Source organism: Pan troglodytes, chromosome 21, assembly GCF_028858775.2.
Source record: "Pan troglodytes isolate AG18354 chromosome 21, NHGRI_mPanTro3-v2.0_pri, whole genome shotgun sequence".
Classification (NCBI taxonomy): domain Eukaryota; kingdom Metazoa; phylum Chordata; class Mammalia; order Primates; family Hominidae; genus Pan; species Pan troglodytes.
The window spans coordinates 16,259,030-16,279,577 of NC_072419.2; the positions used below are offsets into that span (position 1 = coordinate 16,259,030).

At 36.6% G+C, this 20,548-nt stretch overlaps 1 protein-coding gene across 4 annotated transcripts in view; it reads right to left on the bottom strand.

The window, feature by feature from the left end:
- The window catches only part of PAK5 (p21 (RAC1) activated kinase 5), a 302,347-nt gene that overhangs the window by 182,808 nt on the left and 98,991 nt on the right, over positions 1-20,548 (bottom strand). The window contains exon 1 of one of the 4 annotated variants that reach the window (XM_016937440.3): positions 519-788. The exons of the other annotated variants lie outside the window; for them this stretch is intronic. The gene's annotated coding sequence lies outside the window, so the exon portion shown is untranslated. Of the gene's footprint in view, positions 1-518; positions 789-20,548 lie in introns of those variants that run through there. 4 annotated transcript variants of the gene reach the window in all.

The window sequence follows — 20,548 nt, forward strand, 5'->3', positions numbered from 1 at the left end:
GAACTATACTATTATCACATTACTGCTTTTTTTCCCCCATTTAGAGAGCAATTTATAATGTGTTGGCTTTTATTTTTGGAGTAACTCTTCTTTACACTGAAAAGCCAAGTGAACAATTATGTTTAGATATATTGATTTTCTGCTCCAATAGAAAAAGCACTTAAAGCTTGTATTAACTAGATGACCAGGTTCTAGCCCATTGTGTTTGCCTTGTAAACTTAATTGACTACATTGTTCTGTCTCTGGGCTTCCTCATCCTAAAACCAAGGTAATAACAGGGTGTACTTCCTCTATAACACCTACTTACACAATTTTCAGAGGATTAAATACAATGATGTATGTGTGAGAACTTTAGATACTGTAAGGTACTACACAACATTAGGTTTAGAAAAGCTATTTTAATTCCTGTGTTTAAGTTATATGGAAATTAACTTAAATTTAATCTGACACCTAAAATGGTAAAAGATAACAGTTTACAACTCCATTGTAATGTCTTTGGAGTGTGCGAATTCACTAACCTTCACTTCAGTGAATCTGCACCTGTCCAAGCTGATTCTGCTGAGTTTAGATTTCCTAAGACAAAAGATGAGATGGGAGAAGAGTGGTGAGAGAGTTAGACAGAGATAAATGTGCTACTAGGAAGTGAGTTTTTCACCATCACTCTCCTTCTTTAAAACAGGGATTCTTAACTGGGGGTCGTAACTGTCCCTGGGCTCAATTAGATAGACTTCAAGGGTTCCATGAATTTGGATAGAAAAAAAGTTATTTTTATTTTTTTTAGTCTTTAACAGCCAATAAATCCCAATAATATTGGAAGGAGCTATGACCAAAAAAACACAAACCCTTTCATATTACAAGTGTTTCAGATGCCTGGAAATATCATGTATACTTTGAATGCACAGCAGTTAGTAGACTTGCTATTAGATCTTCTTATACTGCAAAATCAAGAAATATATATCACCATAACACACATTTATTTTATTTAATGTTTTGATAGCTCTGTATCAACATTACTGCCTTTTAAAAATAATCCTAGGTATTTTATTTTACACATTAAAAAATTATGTTGCCACTGTGATAATAGCAATTCCACTCCCAGGTATATACCCCAAAAAACTGAAAACAGGCACTGAACAGAAATGTAGTATAGGAATGTTCATAATGATACTATTCATAACAGCCAAAAGGTGTTGTAACAGCCAAATGACCATCAAGAGGTGATTGGATAAATAACATGCAGTATATCCAATCAGTCGGATGTTATTCAACGGAAAAAAGAATAAAGTACTCACACATGCTAGTGTGGATGAACTTCAAAAACATGTCAGGGGAAAGAAGGCAGGCACAAAAAGTCACATATTTTATAAGTGTACTTATATGAACTATCCAGAATGGGTAGATCCATAGAGACAGACAGCAGATTTGTGGTTACCAGAGACGTGGGAACAGGAAAATGAGGAGTAACTGCTTAATGGGTACAGGGGTTTATTTTGGAGCAATGGAAATGTTTTGGAATTAGATAGTGGTGGTAGTTGCACAACTTTTTGAATGTACTAAATGTCACTAAGTTGTTCATTTTAAACGAGTTAATTGTTTCATAAATTTTATCTCGATAAATATGCAAAATAAAACATTTTGTAAAAATTGGCCCCTGGTCTTCTGGCGACTGCCAAAGACATCTCTCTGTGGCACAGCAGAAGGATTAAAACCCTGGATATAAAGGGTTTCCCACCATTATATGGGCTCCTCTTCCCGTGGCTCAATCGAAGGACTCGGGCTTGGCATCACTTAACAGTGATCCAGATTTTCCTAGCATGCTACAGTGCTCCCTGAAGGCTCCACAGCTATATAGGAGCAAGAATGTTGGCCAGGTGTGGTGGCTCACGCCTGTAATTTCAGCACTTTGGTAGGCCGAGGTGGGCGGATCAGCTGAGGTCAGGAGTTTGAGACCAGCCTGGCCAACATGGTGAAACCCCGTCTCTACTAAAAATACAAAAATAACTTAGCCCAAGTATGGTGGCTCGCACCTGTAATCTCAGCTACTCAGGAGGCTGAGGCAGGAAAATCGCTTGAACCCGGGAGGAGGAGGTTGCAGTGAGTTAAGAACGCACCACTGCACTCCTAGCCTGGGTGACAGAGTGAGACTCCGTCTCAAAAAAAAAAAAAAAAAAAGAATGTAGCCAGTAAGCACAAGGCTTGCTATCAAAGCCATTCATAGTTTTTGTGTGTGTGTGTGTGTGTTTAATGTACTTCTAATATTAACTGGGAAATATAGTTCAGAAAATAGAGCATGACTAAAAGCTTTCCAGGTAAAGGTAATATTTAGCTATCACAAAAACTATACATTTAAAATGTCCAGAAGCAATAGACTTTAATATTTCAGTGGTAGGGTTTTCCCGTGCTGTCACTTCTCCCATATATCATGTTTTGGAAATATCTTCATTCTAGCTGTAATGCTTCTAGAAGTTTATTCCTTTAGGCTATTTTTTAAAATTCAAATGTACTTTATAATATCCACTATTAACATGTACCATGAAGAAAGAAAAAGAGCTGGTCTAGAATGAGAGTGACAGAAAATTACTAGAGAAAGAGGTTAAGAAGTTCATTCGAAGGGAAACTTGAATGAACTGAGTGAGTGAGTGAGTGTTATAGACAACAGCAGCGTCAACAGTCATCCAGGCCAGGGAGTTAGCATGTACAAAATGTCATCCAGGCCAGGGAGTTAGCATGTACAAATGTCCTGAGGTTATCAATGTTTATAAATAACAGTGAAGACTTGTTTGGCTGAAGCAGAGTCAGTGAGAAAAGAGTGGTATAAAAATAAGGCAAGGCCGGGCGTCGTGGCTCACGCCTGTAATCACGTGTGATTACACCGCCTGTAATCACGTGTGATTACACCGCCTGTAATCACGAGGTCAGGAGATCGAGACCATCCTGGCTAACATGGTGAAACCCCGTCTCTACTAAAACTACAAAAAATTAGCTGGGCATGGTGGCGGGCGCCTGTAGTCCCAGCTACTCGGGAGGCTGAGGCAGGAGAATGGCATGAACCCGGGAGGCGGAGCTTGCAGTGAGCCGAGATCGCGCCACTGCACTCCAGCCTGGGGGACAGAGCGAGACTCCGTCTCAAATAAATAAATAAATAAATAAATAAATAAATAAATAAATAAATAAATAAATTTTTAAAAAGGCAAGGTAAGTAGCCAGTGACCAGACCACGCATGGCTTTTCAGGCTACAGTAAATATTTTGGATTTTATTGTAAGTCCCAATAGAATCCAATGGAAGATTTTTTTTTTTTTTTTTTTTTTAGAAGAAGTCTTGCTCTATCGCCCAGGCTGGAGTGCAGCGGCGCCATCTCGACTCATTGCAACCTCCACCTCCCAGGTCCAACTGATTCTCTTGCCGCAGCTTCCCGAGTAGCTGGGACTACAGGCGTGTGCCACCATGCCCGGCTAATTTTTGTATGTTTAGTGGAGACAGGGTTTCCCCGCCAGGCTGGTCTTGAACCCCTGACCTCAAGTGATCCTCCCCCCCTCATTCTCCCAAAGTGCTGGGATTACAGGTGTGAGCCACCGTGCCTGGTGTCTGTTGGAAGATTTTATTGGTCTTACAATAAAGTCCAATAAAACGAGGAAGCCATTGACGAGCTTGGAGCAGCGGGTGCATGATCTAATTTACGTTTTAAAAGTTTCCTTGGAATTGGTGGAAACACTGCAGGAGGGAAAAACTGAAAGTGGGAATATTAGTTAAGAGGCTATCAAGTTTGCACAGGTGAAGAATGGCAGCGGGTTTGCACAAGGGTAGGAGCAGTAGTGGGAACAGTGAGACGTGGTTCAATTCTAGATGTATTTTGAAACTTTAGTTGACTCATTGATGGCTTTGAGGTGCAAGGGAAAGTATTTTGGCCTGAGCATCAAGATGGATAGGAGTTCTATTTACTGAACTGGAGAGAATCAGATTTAAATGTGTTGGTTAGAAAAATCAAGGGTTCAGTTCCAGATGCCATGATAGATTACAAAAATAAAATACGGCCTCAATTCTTCATCTTTCACTGTATAAGTGCTTTCTACCAGGTAACATTGTAGGTCTCTCCCTCTCTGGCTCTAGGTTTAGCCATGTGATTTGATTTGCTCCATGGGACATTACTGACGTCTCCACATTTTCAAATACTTGTGCGTTTCGAACTGTTCTTGCATCTCTGCCATCATCATGAAATCTGTCCAGCTGGCAGATGCAGAATGAGACACATAAGAAGAGAAGCCATGTGGCCCTGGTCACCCTAGGCAAAGGCAGCCTAGATTAGGGAACGGTCACCTGATAAGTATGTGCAAATCCAGCCAAATCACCCGAGCTATCTAGTCCACCCACTGCAGTTGCCTGACGATGCATGAGCAAGCCCAGTCTAGATCAGCTGAACCTCACAAGTTTGTGAGCTAAATAAATGTATAAATAAATTTGTGGCTGCTTATTATGTAGCATTTTCATGGCAATAGAGACCTGACTCAGGATGTTTCCTTTTCACCCATATATGAGTAATGCAATAGCACCTCATGTCAGCCAATCTTAGTCTGTGGGCAACAGAACACTGCCCGTCCATTCTAGATTGCTTGCACATTACAAATGTAGCAGAAGATTTGTAACAGAAACTGAAGCATAAATGAATGACTAAACCACAAAATCCAGGTTATTTACTTCCACAGGCACATTCCAAAAAAGGCCCAGCTTGGCTGATCCAAAAAATTTTTTTTTAATTTGTAGTTTATGGAGATTTATTTATGTTTTTAGTACCAAAGTATGATATTTTTAAGAGTTATTGTCAAATTTGAGAAACTTCTCTCAAGTGTAAGGTTTCAAGGCACTCGTTTTCTTTGAATTGCCAACCCTCCGCTACTTATTTGTCATCAGTGTCCTCATTGACTTGGTTTTCGATATTCTCTTGCACAATAAGGAACAGAGGTGTATGTTGCATGAAACCAATGAAGCCAAAAGCTCAAGGCCACTCACTTGTTCGTGGACATTATGGGCTTGGGAAAAGCCCTAGAAATATGTTCACATGGTCATATATCTTTACAAAATGTATCAAATAAGAATTTTTAGCAATGACTTTCAGTATCACATTTCTTTCTAGGTGTTTCTTGGAGTTGGGGTAGCTATGGTTATTTGGGGGCTCCAGCTAAAAGGGAGGTTGTTGGCAATGCATTTGGTTTGTAATTAATGGGATATATGTATGTGTTTTGCACTCAATTTCCATTATAGTTCATCTTCGCTAGTCATTCCACTGTAGGAATGGCTTCCAGGAGTTCTCCAGCATCTCCATGTACTGACTCAACCGGCATCATAGCACAAAGATGCAGGATGAAAGAATGAAAAAAACCTAGTATTTGCTAGCACAGTAGCATAATTATAGTAAAAAAAAATTTTAATTGCATATGTTAAAATAACTAAGAGTATAACTGGATTGTTCGAAACACAAAGGATAAATGCTTGAGGTGACGGACGTCCCATTTACCCTGATGTGATTATCACACATTGCATGCCTGTATCAAAATATCTGACATAACCCATAAATATATACACTAACTACGTACCCACAAAAACTAAAAATTTAAAAAATTTTTAAAATAAAATGAAACACACACACACAAACAAACATGCAGGATGAGAGGGCATATTGCATATAACTGTGCCCTGCAACACTAGATGTATGTGCCTGGAAGAAGTCTGCCTTTTATAAAGCTTCATAAGCCCTGCAACATGGGTGCAACTACGTGCTGAGGATGCTAAAAAGTATTTGCAAAAATTTACAGAAATATGGTTTAGAAAATTGTCAAGGTTGGAATATATCATTTAACTGCAATAAGGAAAGATGTTTTGAAGGTTATTATTAAAACAAGAGAGAAATTAAACTTTTCTGCTTTGATTGCATAAAAATAAGACTGTACCATTTTTGGTCATCTTTAAATTTATTTATGATGTAATGGAAGAAAAGCTAAGAAATAAATGAATGGAACATGAAAAAACAATTAAATGATTAAATCAATAAAAATTATTCTTATATCAAGAAGCCCCTTACGGCAAAAGAATTTTCAGCACACACCAACAGCAACAATTTATTAGAAGGAAAATTTTGAATAGAGGTAATGTTTTGGTTCTTATTTGATAAATTTAATTAATGAAGAAAAGTGAATCATGAACATGGGGAAATATTTAAATTCTTACAGATTTGACACAAAATACTAACAAGTATGGAGAGAACATAAACTCATCATAGTCAGAACAAGGAAGACATTGATGAGCAACTGGTGATGTATTTAATCAGTTTAAAGAGTATTAAAACTAGTCATTATATGGTAAATTTTAAATGTACTGATATGTTATATTCAAGAAATGCAATAAAGATTTTCCAAAGTTTGATAATTCTAAAAAAAGTATGTGCCATTACAAATAACAAATTATGACACCAAAAGGCATTTTTTAAAATTTCAGTAATAAGAAAAAAAATTAATTTGACATCCTAGAGGAAAGGCTGTGTTATATTTCTATTTTCTCTATAGAATGATGTTTCAAAATAATTTTTATATTTAAAGGTAGAGAGATAATCAAAACATTTACAGCCCATATTTGTAGGAGTCAAGGTGTTATAGAGGTGGGGTGGGCAGTTTCCTAATAAAGGTACATTGTCTCTCTGATTTTGTGATGTTTTCATTGTCAGCTTTTTAACTTGGTAATTTGTCATAAATAATTTTCCCATTCTAAACAAATTCTCACCTAAGTTTGAATCCACAGACACAGCTTCCAAACTCATGTCTTTTTAGGATTATGGATCCTGTTTGGTGGGCCATTGGCTACTTTTCTTGAATATGATTGCTCAGAAGTTTAAATTTAAGAAGTCAACTGAAATATATATAAAGGACAATCACAGTTCAATTGACTTAGAAACATCGCAGTCAAAAAGTAATAGCCTCAGCAGCTCTGTCTGTATTTGTGATGGCTTGCACACAGCGATTTAACTTCTGGAATTCATCTACTTTGGGTGTTGTGTTCAATAAACTGAAATCCTGAAAAGAATAAGTGATTCTAAGTGGAAATGATGTTAACTAAATGCAGGTCAAAATTGAGTACAGGGATTTTTTTTTAAGCAAATAAAAGTATAAATAGAACTTTGATTATATGGCTGAAGGGGAAAGGCACAAGGATTTTTTACCAAGTATTTAAAAGTATTAGTGACCAAAGGGGAGGGAGAACATTAGAACAAATACCTAATGCACACAGGGCTTAAAACCTAGATGACGGGTTGATGGGTGCAGCAAACTACCATGGCACATGTATAGCTATGTAACAAACCTGCACATTCTGCACAGAACTTAAAGTAAAAGAAAAAAAAGTATTAGCGACCAAAAAGGATGATCAACTATGTATGCTAGACACCAAAGAGGTGTGCTCTGGGATATGATTAATTCAACAGAATAGTAAAAGTGGAAGTTATGAGTTTGGAATGTCTGGTCCAAAGGCTTTGCCAATTAGAATCTTCATAATTTTTAAATCTAGTGTAGTTCATGAAGTTGTATGGCCTTTGTTTTCTTTCTAGAAATCCTACCAATCTTAGCATTTGAATACAGGGAATATCAAAGGTGTATACTTCATTTAACCTACTGTAAATAAGTCATACTTCCACATTTTTCTAATTGGCAAAAAAAATACATTATTTTTTAAGAGGTAAGAAAACGTAAATTATTTCTATTTTACTTTTGTAATGGCAAAGCTGTAGCAAATTAAATACTATCAAAAGTGTACTATACGGTAAAAGTTGCAAACTGATGACCCAAGGGCAAAATCTTTTCACTGATTAACCAAATCAGTGTTTGAAGTGGGAGGTTTATGATGTCATGTGTTATTACTGGTGAAGTTAACCTTCTTCATTTGGTTAAGGTGGGGTCTGTCACACCATAAAAAGTTACTATATTTTTCCCTTTGCAATCAATAAATATCTTGAGGGTGACATTTAAGATTATGCAAACATCCTGCTCTCTACAAACTTTGTCCCAATGTTTTTAGTATCTGTCAGTAGATTGTGTCTGCCACAATTGTTACTATGCTATTTGCCAAATGGTAATTTTCTGTTTCTCTCATTCCTTCTACATTTATTAATTAGAATTCTTCAGTCAAGGAGAGCTGTCCCTTCTCCCCCATTTATTTATTTATTCAATTATTTATTTATATCACCATGTACATGTGGATATTTATTTTATTCTAAGGGTTATAATGCAAAACTCTTGCATATAATGCAAAACGATTTTATATTTAGTTGCCCCAATTTTTCCAGTTCTGGCCACTCGGGGCTCCTGCATGTTGGTTTCCGTGTCCTGTGTACATGTTCTTATTATTTTTGTGTGCTACCTTCCTTTTTGGCAACACAAAAATTCTGAGCAGTTCTCATAGTTTCCCTTCTCCAGCCATGGACTCAATCACTTCTTCCAAGGAGCCTCATTTCCTTTTATTGGAGAATGGTGTTTAGAAACCACCAAGATCTGGGTGCTAGGTGCTATAGTTTGAGTGTATGTGTCCCCCCCAAAATTTATATGTTGGAACTTAACCCCCAAGGTGATAATATTAACAAGTGGGGCCCTTGGGAGGTGATTAGGCAATGAGGGCCCTGCCCTCATGGACAGGATCTACGGCCATAAAAGAGGCTTCAGAGAGCTGCTTTTGCCCTTCCATTCCTTCCACCACGTGAAGACACCGAGATGGTGCCATCGACGAGGAAGGATCCTCCACCAGACACTGAACCTGGTGATGCTTTGATCTTGGATTTCCCAGACTCCAGAATCACGAGAAATAAATTTTGTTGTTTCTAAGTCACCCAATCCCGGGTACTTTGTTATAGTGCACAAATAAACTAAAATAAGAGGTGCGCCCTTTGCTACTGGAGTGTCATTAACTGTAGGTTCTCTCAGAGTTAGGAAATATACATATGTGTACTAACCCATGCATGTGCACACATCTGTATTATAGATAACCTCAATCTAATCACAAGAAGCCTTCAGACTAATCCAAATTGAGGGATATTTTACAAAATACCTGAATAGTACACTTCAAAAGAGTCAAATTCACAAAAGAGGAAGGAAAAATAACTCAGTTTGCAAGACACTAAGGAGACAACAACTAAATACATTTTGGATCTTGGATTGAACAGAGAAAGGATGTTAATGAGAAAACTGATGAAATCAAATAAGGTCTATAAGTTCAGTTTACAGCAGGAGTTGGCAAACTACAGCCCATGGCCAAATCCTTCCTAGATCTGTTTTTTTTTTTTTTTGTAAATAAAGTTTTATTGGAACACAGATACCTTCATTTGTTTATGCATTGTCTATGACTAATTTCTCACTACAATAGCGGAATTAAGTTGTAGTGACAGACACCTAAAATAGTTCCTATCTGGCTTACTACAAAATAATGCCAATTCTTCATTTATAGTATTGTGCCAATTTAAAATTCCAATTTGGGTAATTGTACTACGGTTATACAATATGTTAACATTAAGGATGAAGAACATATGGAAATATTTATACCTTTTTTTGCAAGTTTTCTGTAGGCCTAAAATTATTTCATAAAAATACAAAAAAATTAGCTGGGCATGGTGGTGGGCACCTGTAGTCCCAGCTACTTGGGAGGCTGAGGCAGGAGAATGGTGTGAACCCAGGGGGTGGAGCTTGCAGTGAGCCAAGATCGTGCCACTGCACTCCAACCTGGGTGACAGAGCGAAACTCCATCTCAAAAAAAAAAAAAATCATAATAAAAATTTAAAATTTATTTGAATAAGATGCTAACATTTAAAATACAGGAGATTTCACATAAAACTTCTGTTTGTAGTTTCTTTTGAAAAGTTAGGATGTCTGATAACGGTGGCCAACAATCAGAGCAAACTGAAAGTTGGTACCTTTGATTAATGTGTATGATACTGCTGGTTGTTGTCTCAATATCCACTTCCATAGCATCAGAATCCTGATTTTATGTAGGCACGAGGTATTATATAAAAGACCATATTTCTCAGTATCTCTTGTACCCACAGGTGGTCAATGGAATGCAAGCACAAGTGTTTTAGTGAGACTTTAGGGAAAGCTCATTAGAATGAGACGGCAGGCTGAATGAGCCCTATTTGATCTTCCCTGCTTCTACTGATTCTTGCCTAGAAAATTGATGTGATGGCTGGAGTTTCAGCAGTGCTCTTGGACCATGAAGTGAGAAAGAACTCATGTATCTATCCCCACTGCAGGTAGAGCTCAAAGATAGAAGAAACCTGTGGTAGATTTGCTGTGTTTTGTTTTTTTGGGTTTTTTTTTTTACATATTCTTGTACTCATGCCCAACATGGCAAAACTCTGTCTCTACAAGAAATACAAAAATACCACCAGCCAGGTGTGGTGGTGTGTGCCTGTAGTCCCAGCTACTCTGGTGGCTGAGGTGGGAAGATTGCTTGAACCTGGGAGGTGGAGGTTGCAGTGAGCTGTGACCATGCCACTGCACTCAAGCCTGGGCAACAGGGGAAAAAAAAAAAAAATAGAGAGAGAGAGAGAGAGAGAGAATTGTCTCAAAAAAAAAAAAAAGAGAATTAGAATTTTTCAAACAAATGCTAAATCATGTTCTCCTAAAAACAGTCATAAAAATAGACATGTAAAATAATTAGTTATTTATATGATAGCAGATTTTAAAATATTTAAGATTATTTTTATTAAATATATAAGAAGTGTGTATTAAAATATATTAGAAGTGACAACCTATAAATTAAAATACTTAAGAGCTATTAACATTTTATATCTCTAATAAAAAGTAGTACAATTCAAATTGATGTTTTTATATTTACTATTTTTAAACTAAATGCCAGCTTTCATCAATAAAATTACCATGACAAGAGGATGTTTCAACTTATTAGTGCTACTATACTGCTATGTTTTCAGATAAATTTTTAAAAAGTACACTTCTGTGGAACCTTCTGCTTTTAAACAATTATCTTAGTTACATAAGAAACTTAGGAATGTCAAGCCCTTGCTTTCAATTTAGGTATTTATCATTTCTTCTGCATCACAAGCCTTTACCAAAAAAGCAAGAATATATGCACGCTTACGAGTGTCTCAGCCTCTGAAGACTCTTTGTAAAAGGTAAAAAGCTCTTGACAACAATCTGGAGAAGCTATGATGATATGGGTGTGTTCTTACATGTCATGCTGACTCCTGTGGATTGAAGGCATACACATACACCACTAAATTGCAGACACAAGCAACCACTATTAGCCCAAGCAAGTGATTTTCTGTTTCACTAAGCTCTGATTGCTGATTTCAAATTCTTGTATGCTGGTTTGCTGTGCTAACCCTTGATCTATTATATAAGGACTCAGCCTTATCTAATGAAAAATGACTGGGATTCACATTTGCCAATGGTTAAAAAGAAACGTTTCCCAAAAGCAAATCCAGAGGTTAGATAAGAGAAAATTCCTGTGCTGCCATATTCAGCAAGAAACCTCAGTGAGGTCCAGTGAACACTGACATAGTGGGAGAAAGCTTGGGTGGATATTATCTTGACAAGGCTTGATGTATGTAGGGACTGGGGGCTTCATTCACCAACACATTTTGGTTGAGCATATCCCCTTGGTGAAGAAACAAGCTCTAAAGTATCACTGTCTAATAGAAATATAATGTGAACCATAAAACATAATAATATAGAAGGTCTGAAGTGAATATAAAATGTCAAAATTAATAGAACAATTTTATAATCACATTATAATCAAATGTGAGTCACAAATATAATTTTAAATTTTCCAGTAGCTGCATTAAAAGGAAAAATAAAGAGGTGAGTTTAATTTTAATAATGCATTTTATTTAACAAAATATAACCAAAATATCACCATTTCAACATGTTTCAGTAACACATTTTCACTCTTTTTTTTCATCATAGGTCTTTAAAATCCAGTATGTGTTTTATGCTTTCAGCACAAATCAATTTGGAGTAGCCACATTTCAAGTTCTCAGTAGCCACATGTGGTTAGTGGCTCCTGTATGGGGCATTCAAGTCTAGAGGAACTCTGTGATTTACTGTGATGGTTAAAGGATCTTTGGAATAGCAATAACCAGAGAGGAAAACAATGACATTTCAAATATAACAGATTAATAAAATTTCTAAAACATGTTGATAGAAATTATACTAGCAAGACAAAAGCTGACACCAACTAGTTGGGGTTTTATTTTAGTTTTAAAATATGCCTGTTCTAAAGCAGATACTTTGCAGTGTAGAGGAAGTATGTTAATGGAAGTTGGCTCATTTGTAACTAAAGTACTTTGCAATTAGATGAATTTTGGGGACATTAAAGTATGCCAGAATAAAATCCATTAAGCCTTAGTTAAAATCCCAAGCAAATAATAAAGCACATTTATTTATATTCTGCAGCGTGGGTAATAAAACATAATAATATAGAAAGTCTGAAGTGAATATAAAATGTCAAAATTAATAGCACAGTTTTATAATCAGCTACCAATGAAAGTATTAGTCTTTAAAACAGAATTCATTTACATTGAAAATTGACATGTAAGGATTTTCTCTTGAGTCAAATGAGCTCATTTAAATGATCTATAGATACATTAGGTCAAATAGAAGGTACAGAGGTCAGGTGGCATGTCAAGCTGTAAAACTTCTAGCCAAAAATTAGTACTGCGTCAAAAATGGAAAAAACTCACTCTTCTGAAAGTTTAAGTAAAAAAAAAGTTTTAATAGCTTAAGTACTCTAACATCAATAAAATATTTCAAGCATTAAGGCTGCCAAATTACCTGATAACTCAGTAATACTTAAAGTGTGCTTTCTAAGGTAAATTTTCACTTGCACTCCAGATTATGAAACAAATGGTTTGTACCAAACATAAATGGAAAAAGTTATGCATTTTTAAAACTTTCTGATGACATGTTATGCATGTGTTCATTATAGAAAAATTGGGAAAATGCATAAAAACACAAAGTAGAAAAAAAATCACTCAGAATTCCAGTACTGAAGACATTGTTGACATTTTAGTCTACATCCTTCCAGGTTTAAATTAGCATAATTATTACTGCCAGGTCTTTGTGATAAAATAAACTCATGTGAGCTCTCTTGTAGATCTGATTCCTCCAATAGCTCTGATAATTCCACTTGGTACATACATACCCACACACTTCCCCTCTCCTACACAACTATCTACCCAAGGGCTATAAGGAGTTCAAGGGTTCTCTAATCTTGGATTGGTCTGTCAATATCTGTCTCCTGTTTTGCTCTTTCTCTCACTCCATCCTCTTCAATCATACCCCAACAAAATCCCCAAAATAGTAAGACCTCTGTCTGGACATGCTTTCTTCCAGTTAGCTCTAAGGTTTGTAATTCTCCCTTATTTGAGAAGAAATGGTGCTTGCGTAGACACCAATTATCATCTTTGATTATTTACAACCCTAAAACAATAGCATAATCTGGAAAAGACATCAACTTCTCTCTCTTACCAATACTGTTGGAACTAGCTGATAAACATAACACTTTGTTTGTATTTTACTGGACACTAATTTGTGTCTGGAAGAACCTACTTTCTCAGAACTAGATTTAAATATTTATCAGGTGTTTAAAAGGGCAGATACTGGCTAGGGACTGGATAATGAATTATGCATAAATCAGACATGGTCTTTTGACCTCACAGAAGTAATAGTTTAGTAAGGAAGATAGTTTGTAATCAATTAAACAAATGCATGCATAATTACACACTGGGATAAATTCTTTGAAGGCAGTGAACATTGATGTTGAGATGAGATAATACATTACTCTTATTCAGCTTTATTGAGGTATAATTGATAATTTATGTATACATTGTGAATTAATTACCATAATCAAGCTAATTAGCATATTCAACACCTCACATAGTTACCAATCTCTCTTTCTTTCTTTCTTTCTTTCTTTCTTCTCTCTCTCTTTCTCTCTCTCTCTTTTTCTCTCTTTCTATCTTTTGACAGACTCTTGCTCTGTCACCTAGGCTGGAGTGCAGTGGCACAATCTTGGTTCACTGCAACCTCTGCCTCCCAGGTTCAAGCAGTTCTCCTGCCTCAGCCTCCTAAGTAGCTGAGATTACAAGCACATGCCACCACATCCAACTAATTTTTGTGTTTTTAATAGAGACTGGGTTTCACCATATTGGCCAGACTGGTCTTGAACTCCTGACCTCAAGTGATCCACCCGCCTCATCCTCCCAAAGTGCTGGGATTAGAGGTGTGAGGCACTGCACCTGGCTCTTTCTTTCTCTTTTTAAACAACATTACTCATCTTAGTTCCTGCCATGATGGCTGGTCATTTGAAAGACTGGCAAGAATTCAGGAAGTTCTCTACCCATCTCTCCAGACCTGATTCTCTGCTCAGAAGCATACCACTATGGTACAAAAGTAAAAATAAAAATTAAAAATAAAGTCCAAACACAATGATCTGTATGGAGAGTTCCTACCCTGGTTTTAACACATTTTAAATGGCTTCCTAAGGTTGGATCATTAACATGAGGATGCTCTCCTTTTAATGTGAAGTAGAAATCCTTCCAAAGACCATCATAGAGAAGAAGGTGTCTTGAGGAAGCTTCTATTAGATTTCCTGTGGTAATAGGTGAATTTATCCTGTTAACTCTACTGTGGGCTTGAAGTTGATCTCAGATGTGCTAAAAGAAAAGTTGTAATATCAAAGTTTTTGACAGCTTTCTGTATTAGGAAAGTTGAAAACCTGGGGAAATGTTTGGGTCTTTGTTTACCAGAAGCTCTATATTGAGTGTCAGTATGTGCAAAAGTAGGCCAAAGGTCTGTTTGGAAAAAGTCAAAGAGCTAGGATGGCCTCCATGGAAGAGTAAAATGAATTTGGTAATGGTGAGTGGGAAATTAAATAAATCAAAAAGGGAATGATAAGAGAAGGGATACATACAGGGAGAGACAGACTAACAGACAGAGATACAGAAATGACATTAGGGAATAGAAGGAGAAACAAAAGAGAAATATGTACACAGAAAGATAGAAGAAGAAAGCAAGAGAGAAAAAGACTGATAGACACACACGCGCACATGCACACACACACACACAAACACATACACACAGGCCACGGGGTGGGAGTCAGAGAAAAACCCCAGGACCTGCTAATAATTCACACAGCCAGTGAGAATTTCCCTGTAGCTAAAAATGTCTGATGCTTTCAGAAATGTTAATAACCAACACTGATCTAAAAGTTTTCTCTCATTGTGTGTAATAACTACTCTCTGTAAATCTTAATGAAGTCGGCTAGCAAATATTTCCCCTAGCATTAGAGGTGTTTTGCAGAAACGAAGGAAGAGACAGGTAACCAGTCTAGGACAACCATACTGGTGAGAGAAGACGCTATGGGATACAAGAGCCCCAGAACAACAAAAGGGAGAAGCAGGTTTCCCTGTGGCTGACTCAGAAGTGGTGAATGAACTGTCATTTGTCAAAATTATTCTTAAGGAAAGTATACATAATACATAATGCTATGTACAGGAAAAGGATTTTTCATTTAATGAATATTTACTAGCTATGTGCTTTAAAGATCAGATCTCATTCTTTAAAATAACCCTACCAATTGGTTGTAGACACTTTCATTTTTTCATATTAAAAAAATCAAGGCCTAAGAAAGAATTTCCAGGATGTGGTGCAGGGAGGGGGAACCCAGGAAAAGATCAGTTCCCTGAGTTTTGTTGACTGAGCTGAGACCAAAGAGACAAAAGTAGCTGGAGTTTTCCAGATGGAGTACCAGAGGGGAGAGCTGGAGAGAGACTGGGGTAGGGGGAAAGTGAGGCAGGAGTGAAAGGAAAAAATAAAAATTCCAGAGAATCAGAGATTTGTACAATGTCTCCCTCAAGTATTCGACTGAGTAGTGATCAATTCAAACATGTGAGGAAACTACTTGAGGATGAGGAAAGAACCACCTAAAACGTTTAGAGGTTACCATGGCCAACCTTCACACAAGGCCAGTAACGGTTTCTGTTTTCATCAGCAAGACTGGAAAGGCCGAAGATCCGTGGACGTTAGGTAAAGTACTCAGGAAGGTCTTGCCAAAATAGATGGGAATAATTACCCCAGATTGAGCGCTGCCCTAGTTGCACTGAAGAAATCTTCAAGCAAGACTAAAAAAACAAAAACTAGAAACAAAAACAACAAAAAACAGCTTCCACGTAACTTAACTGTGTCTCAAAACAAAGCTCAAGAATATTGATAGGACTATAAAAATATCCACCACCGGCCAGGCGCAGTGGATCATGCCTGTAATCCCAGCACTTTGGGAGGCTGAGGTAGGTGGATCACCTAAGGTCAGGAGTAGTTCAAGACCAGCCCAGCCAACATGACGAAAACCCGTCTCTACTAAAAATACAACTTTGAGACATAGCAATAGAAACAATCTATTTTTTCTTTTTTTTGAGATGGAGTTTTGCTCTTGTTTCCTAGGCTGGAGTGCAATGGCATGATCTTGGCTCACCACAACCTCCACCTCCCAGGTTCAAGTGATTCTCCTGCCTCAGCCTCCCGAGTAGCTGGGATTACAGGCATGCACCCTCACCCCCGGCTAATTTTGTATTTTTAGTAGAGATGGGGTTTCTCCATGTTGGTCAGCCTGGTCTTGAACTCCCGACCTCAGCTGATCCACCCGCCTCGGCATCCCAAAACTCTGGGATTACAGGCATGAGCAACCGCGCCAGGCCAATAGAAACAATTTAAAATGAAACACATAGAGAAATGATCTAAAATAAATGAACAACATATGACCAACCTGTGGAACAACTTCAAGTAGCCTAATTTAAGTGTCAGTGGATTTTCCAATGAAGAGGATACAAAGGAAGGGACAAAAGAGGCATTTGAAGACATAATGGTTGAATAAATTTCCAAACTTAATGAAAATAATGTATCTAAAGATTTAACAAGCCCAGTGAATCCTGTCAAAAATAAAATCAGATCAAATTAAAATTTTTTTAAGTTTATTGTGCATATAAAATAATAGTTCAAGAACTAAGTGACCTCAAGCCCAGTCATAAGAGGAAGCTCAGAGGCATGATGTTACAGGCTGGCTTACACAGCAAAAATGGGGAAGTTGTTTAACCTTTAAAATGATGGGTTATTATCATGAAGGTTTCAAGATCACAGAGGATTGGTTGAAAGTGCTCATCTTATACCATCTTTAGAAGGCAACTTAAGATTGGTTTATGATGATCAGAAGTGTTTACAAGAAATAACTTTAAGTTTCGCTTATGTGGCCAAATTGGCTTTGTCTGTTCGGAGAATTCTGAAGTCTGGTCTCCATGTTATTTTATGTTCACAACTCCAAGCACAAGAAACATGAAGAAAATGACACTATAACACATCATAATTATATTGCTCAAAAACAGTGATAATAAGAAAGTCTCAGAAGAAGCCAATGGGGGAAAATATATGAACAGAGAAAAATAAAGTCGCCATCAGATTTCTTATTAGAAACAGTGCAAATAGGAAGACAGTAGAGATAAATCTTTACTGAAAGAAAAAAAACCCATCAATCTAGAGTTCTATGTCCAACAAAAATATATTACAACATTGAAAGTGAAATAAAGATATTTTGAGACAAAAAAAAAGCCTGATGGAACAAATAGAAAAGACATAGCAAGGTGATGGACATAAACTGAACCATATCAATAATCACATTAAATGTAAATGGTCTATATACCCCATTAAAAGACAGAGATATCAGATTGGATAAAAAAGCAAGACTCAACTCTGTGCTGCCTCTAAGGAACACAGTGTATAGATAGACACAAATAAATTGAATTAAACAATGGAAAAGGATAGGCTAGAACTAACCAAAAGAAAGCTGGAATGCTTATTAATATCATAAAACATAGATTTCAGAGCAAACAATATTACCAAGGATAAATTTCATAACAATAAAAGAGAAAATTCATCAAGACTGAACAATCCTAAATGTTTATATGCCTAAAAACAGAGTTTCAAAATACATAAAGCAAAAGCTGACAGAACTACAAGGAGAACTAGACAAATATGCAATTATTATTGAAGATTTAATGCTATCTCAATAACTGATAGAATAAATACACAGAAAATGTTTTAATTGCAGTAGTAATTAGTAATAATAAAAAAAAGCAAGCAACCCAACTAAAAAATGGGCAAAAGATTTTGAAAAGCCTTTAATGAATAGCCCTTCATGAATATTTAGAGATGACAACTATACACATAAAATATGTTCCATATCATTAGTCATTAGGAAAATGTAAAATGAAAACAAAATAGAGTATCACTATATTCTCATTAGAATTGCTATAATTTAAAAGATTAACCATACCAAGTGTTAGTAAGAATGTGGAGGAACTGGGGCTGGGCATGGTGGCTCATGCCTATAATCCCAGCACTTTGGGAGGCCGAGGTGGGCAGATCACGAGGTCAAGAGATCAAGACCACCCTGGCCAACATGGTGAAACCCCATCTTTACTAAAAATACAAAAATTAGCTGGGTGTGGTGGCACGTGCCTGTAGTCCCAGCTACTTGGGAGGCTGAGGCAGGAGAATCGCTTGAATCTGGGAGCTGGAGGTTGCAGTGAGCCGAGATCGCACCACTGTACTCCAGCCTGGTTACAGAGAGTGAGACTCGGTCTCAAAAAACAACAAACAAACAAACAAAAAAACAATGTGGAGGAACTGGAACTCTTACACATTCTCGGTGGGAATGGAAAATTGTATAACCCACTTTGGAAAACAGTTTGGCAGCTTTTAATAATGTTAAACATATGCCTACTATATGATCCAGCCTTTTCATGCCTAGGTATTTACACCAGAGAAATAAAAGCATATTCCCATACAAAGGCTTATATACACATTTATAATAACCTTATTTGTAATAGCCAAAAAGTGGAAACCACACAAATGTCCATCAACAGGTGAATGTATAAACAACTTGTGCTATATTCATACTATAGAGTACTGTTTAACAATAAATAGAATAAAATATTGACACATGCTACAACATGTATGAACCTTAGCATAATTATGCTGAGTTAAGGAAGCCAGAGGAAAAAAACATACTGAACGATTTCATTTATATAAAATTCTAGGAAATGCAACTTAACATACAGTGTCAGAAAGAAGATCAGTGGTTTCCTGGGGACAGAGGTTGGGCACACAGGAAAAGGCATGAGAGAAATTTTAAAAGGCTGTAATAAAACTTCAGAGTGACGGAGATGTTTGCTATCCTGATTCAATTGATGACTTCATGGTTGTATACATATCTCAACATGTATCAAATTGCATTCTTTAAATATGGGCAGTTTGTGTGTGTGTGTGTGTGTGTGTCAGTTACAATGCAATAATGCTGTTCATTTTTTTAAGGAGAGTAAACATTCAGTTTTTTAGTTGCAATAGTAACATTTCAAGTGCTTGATAACCACGTGAGGCTAATGGCTACTGTCTGGTCTGTGCAGATATAAACATTTCCATTAATGCTGAAAGTTCTTCTAGACACAACTGCTCTAACTCCTCTACTGTATTTAATAAGTGAATGATAAATTTAAAAAGCACACAGGGATTATTCTTCCTCTCACAAATGCTTCAGGTACTTTATCCAGTATTTATAATACTCTGTAATATATGCAAAGTCTCTCAAATATCATGATGCCACACCACAGTGAAAAATTTTTCTTTCCGCAGTTGAATCAACACAAGTTCTTTCTTTGCTTTCTTTTTTTTTTTTTTGCTTTCTTTTTTTTTTTTTTTTTTTTAAATCACAGCTTGCAACCATTTTCTAAGTGCTCACTGACTTCTCTACTTGGCTAGAGCTATAGAAATAACCAAACATTCCAGCTGCATAAAATGATCTCTGTATTTAATCTCTCTTGTTATACAGAGATAACAAGAAACTTGCATGCATTTGGAGTGCAACTCATGTTTGTGAAATATATTACTATACTGAAATTGCTGGCAATTCTAACATCATCCTTAGTTTATGTTATGGGAGTTGAATTTCAAGTCACCAGAAATTCAGAAACAGGTACACTAAATTACCTGCCCAAGGGACAGTGCCATTTTTAATTTATGCTATACTTTCTTTTGATTTTTAAATAGTCTTTTCCAAAAGCTAAATGACATCAATTTTCGATATGAACCTGTACCTCTGCCCCAACTTTTTCTCAGGGGTCAGATTAGTGACCTGAGTGTGACTGAATAATCAATCTTTTTTGAATAATCAATAATTTTCCAAGCATAATTTGAGAGAATACAAGACTGACTGGAGGATAGAAGGGAAGTATGTTTTATTCTCAGAAAAGTCCAGTTACAAGAAAATGCTCTAGATAGAAGCATATCTTCTCACCATGACTCTCAATTTGGAATCAGTTAAGATAAAAGTGAGGGTCAAAAGGCCTAATCAAACTTGGACATCGACCCATGAAAACACAGGTCGTCACTGAAGCAGTCAAAGTCTTTGCTTCTGTCTAGCTTTTCATGCTCAGTTCAGTATCTCATGCCAACCAG